Below are 4,147 nucleotides of genomic sequence, written 5' to 3'. Positions count from 1 at the left end.
TCATGCACACATCAAGAATGGGAGGCGAGCATGATTTCCAGGAGGCCCACGATAGCAATGATTTGGCTCCAGACTCCCTCTACTGTCTCTGCAATAACAAACAAACATTTTGTGGCACCCTTATGACTGGCTTCCAACATTTCTTGTGGTCAAAGCAAACACAATCTTGAGTAACTCTAAAGAATAACCTTAATATGGTAAGCGGGAAGTTCAATACTTACCAGAAAATTAATAAAACATGATAAACTAGGTGATGAAATGTTTTTATAGGTAGAACTGTATGAAGTTGTCATTAGTTGAGCTTGCAGATCCACAAATTAGTAATTTCATATGGTTTAACTTAATGCATGAAAATACAATTGTCAAAGAATAGAGAGTGTGGTGTGTGTATGTGGTGTGTATGTGCGCATGTGTGTGTGTGTGTGTGTGTGTACACGCACGCGCCGCGCATGTCTGTTTGGGGAGTAGTTTCTGCTTTTAGTTAATATGAAATTCCCTAAATACACTGGTCAGTTTACATGATGTTTCTTAACCAAGGTTACTAAGTCCAGTGCCTTATAGGAATGTGTCTGTTGTGATTTGGGTTTGAGTAGAAAAATAAATGCCTAAAGGTTAAAAAATCCTGAGGTTACCAAGTGTTTCACACAGGAAGATAAATGAAAGAAATGTAGAACAGCCATATGGTGACAAGGAGAAAGCTGGAAATGAAATAGTTAACATTTAACCCAGAGAGGAGGAAGTGGGCAATTTGCATAGCCTTCAAATACTCTCACCCAATTGACAAAGCAGCAGACCCTGGAAAGAACTGGAGGTCCAAGCCAAAGCCGCACTCTTTAGTAACTCCTGAGAAAGCAGCTTTCGGGCAAGTTCACACTTGACACAAATTAAATATTAATTCGACAGTTGATCGTTTTCCAAAAAGTTAATATATCACAGCTCAGAATTTTTAATTTCTCAAGTTTGCCTTGAAGACTGAAGAATGCTTTGTGAAGTTGTTTTCATAGTCCTAGGAATTCAATCTAAGAACAACAGGTACTATCAGAGATTTCTTTACAGAGATGTTCATTGAAGCCTTCTTTTTATAGCTGCTGCTCTCCAGTCTGTTTTATGCCTAGCATAGTCTCGTATATTGTAAGTGCCTATAGCATACAGCCTCATACATTGTAAGTGCCCATAGCATAGAGCCTCATACATTGTAAGTCCCTATAGCATAGAGCCTCGTATATTGTAAGTGCCCATAGCATAGAGTCTCATACATTGTAAGTCCCTATAGCATAGAGCCTCATATATTGTAAGTGCCCATAGCATAGAGTCTCATACATTGTAAGTCCCTATAGCATACAGCCTCATACATTGTAAGTGCCCATAGCATAGAGCCTCATACATTGTAAGTGCCCATAGCATAGAGCCTCATACATTGTTAAGTCCCTATAGCATAGAGCCTCATACATTGTAAGTGCCCATAGCATAGAGTCTCATATATTGTAAGTCCCTATAGCATAGAGCCTCGTATATTGTAAGTCCCTATAGCATAGAGCCTTCATATATTGTAAGTGCCCGTGGCATAGAGCCTCGTATATTGTAAGTGCCCATGGCATAGAGCCTTCATATATTGTAAGCACCCCATAAATATGTTGGGAATCATGAATTACGAAATAAAAATTGGATACTTCCCAACTGAGGACTGATTAAACCAAGATAAATTGTGGTTGTGTTTCTCTGCGTGTTGCAGACGATCTCTCGTAAGCACGCAACACATTGCTTTTATCATTAGCAAAACACTGATGTGTTTTGTAAATATTTTGATATGCTGCTTTGCTGATATTCAGATGTCTAACAAATTTTGTACATGAAAAATCGTGTTTAAGAAAGAAAGCTGATTGTAGGTGACTTAAAATTTGAAGTTGTATCTACTCCCCCCCCCCACCCACCATCAGAACCAACTCTTGATAACATATCCAAGGGTCTGAATGCTCAGTGGTTTAAGGTATGGTCTATCTTTGGATACCACAGCAATCCTGCCTACAAGTTGTTACAGTGAGTAAACTATGTCAAAAGTTGAACAAATGAAGATAAAATGTAGGCTACTTTTCAACAGATAAAAGTAATATGACCACAATGAATTCAAATAGGCATTAGACTGGACACTACTTATCTTTAATCCTTACAGGGAGATTGAAAATAGCTTCTTTTATTCGCATTGCTATGGCTTTTGTTGGATGACAGCCACCAGGGGATTCCTCTTCATGGGGACCCCAGGTGTGCTCCACAGGGTTTTCAAGGAAGCAGGTGGCCAGATCTGTCTTTGGAAGCCCTTCTGGGAGAATTCAAACAGCCAGCTTTGGGGGTCTCAAGTGCTTAACTGTTTATTCCATCCAGGAACTCCATTTACTCACATATATAATATTTCATCCATAGTAATATTAATAATTCCTGACCAAAGAAAACCCATTACCTATTCTAACTCACCCTATATAGGATTTCTGAGACTGTAACTCTTTCTAAGCAGATTAGCAGCCCAAAGCCTAGCCCACCAGCACTCCCAGGGTTCCGAATAATAATAAGAGCTAAGATTTATTAATTAAATTGTCAAGTCCAGGCTCTGTACCCAGACTGTTACTTATTTTCTCTCATTTCATATTCTGAATCACAGAAGCAAGTAGTGTGGAAAATTCTATTCCCTTTTTGCACTCGAAGGAGCCCTGGTGGCATAATGGTTAGTGCTGGGCTGCTAACCACAACATCAGCCGTTCAAAGCCACCAGCAGCCACTGTGAGGGAGAAACACGAGGCTTTCTGCTCCAGTAATGAATTACAGTTTCCAGAACTCACAGGTCAGTTCTGCTCCGCCCTATGTGTCACTTTGAGTCGCATTCCACTCGATGGCAGTCAGTTTGAGTTTGTTTGTTTGTTGGGATTGCCCTTGAGGACCCTGAGAAGGTGGAAGCTCTCAACTCACTGCCACCGGGTTGATCCTGACTCATAACCACTCCTCTGTAATTCATTACTGGAGCAGAAAGCCTCGTGTTTCTCCCTCACAGTGGCTGCTGGTGGCTTTGAACGGCTGATGTTGTGGTTAGCAGCCCAGCACTAACCATTATGCCACCAGGGCTCCTTCGAGTGCAAAAAGGGAATAGAATTTTCCACACTACTTGCTTCTGTGATTCAGAATATGAAATGTGGAGAAATTATTTTTATTCTCCAAAGTCATTGATCCATCTTGCTGTTGCTTTCAGGACGAATAGTGAAAACATTACATCCTAAAAAGTGGATGTGAGGTCTTCATTTGATTCTCTGTGCTTTTGTGGAGGAAAAGAGGGGTAGAAAGAGGTACCAAGAAGAGGTTTAAAAAAAAAAAGGAATAGGTTTTATTCTGGGGTTTTCTTACATCCCCTGGGAGTGGACACGGAAACAGGACCAAACACCCAGAAAGGTTAAATAGAGATTATACCTCCTTATCATGGAGCTACTGAGATTCAAATTCAGATTTGATTCAACAAAAGGGTCCCCCATAGAAAACGGGTTGCCTAGCAACAAATCGATCCTAGCGACCTCCATTGCCCAAAGAGAGAAAAACAATTCCCTCTTAGAAGTCAGGCTTGAGGGGCAATTAGAATTTTCCAGTCGAAAATCTGTCTCCCCCGCCCCCACCCCCTTTTGTGACAAAAGCAATTTATTTCAGCAAAGGCGGCGGCCATTAGCCAGGATCAACTTCACGTCCTCGACTACCGGGTTAACAATCCCTGCGCGAAACGAGCCTGCACCCGTCGCGGGACGGCGGCAGAGGCGCCTCTCTGGCTACCATCACGCGAATTATTCCTGGGGAGACTGGGTAGCCCAGAGACACCCCGCAGCCCCCGGAAACCGACGATCCTGGGCCTCCCTCAGGTTGGGGAGCCACGCTCGGCGTCGCTCGTCCACATCCAAGAACCCCAGCCCCCACCCAAGTTTAAAACGGCACACCCTGCCCCGGCCCCTCTCCCGGCCAAGAGGATCAGGTATGGACACGAGCATCTCCATCCCCTTCCCGTCGGTCTTTCTCGAAGTAATCCGCGGCTCTGCGGACGCGCGCCCGAGGATCTACGTCCCCAAGTGTGAGCGCGGCGGGCACTGGCGGGCCACTGGGCTCCTTCCCCCCGCCCACCCGC

This window comes from Echinops telfairi, unplaced genomic scaffold, assembly GCF_000313985.2.
Source record: "Echinops telfairi isolate 266 unplaced genomic scaffold, ASM31398v2 ScPeMD7_4;HRSCAF=17, whole genome shotgun sequence".
Classification (NCBI taxonomy): Eukaryota; Metazoa; Chordata; class Mammalia; order Afrosoricida; family Tenrecidae; genus Echinops; species Echinops telfairi.
The sequence above is the reverse complement of the archived record's forward strand: the minus strand, read 5'-3'. Positions refer to the sequence as shown.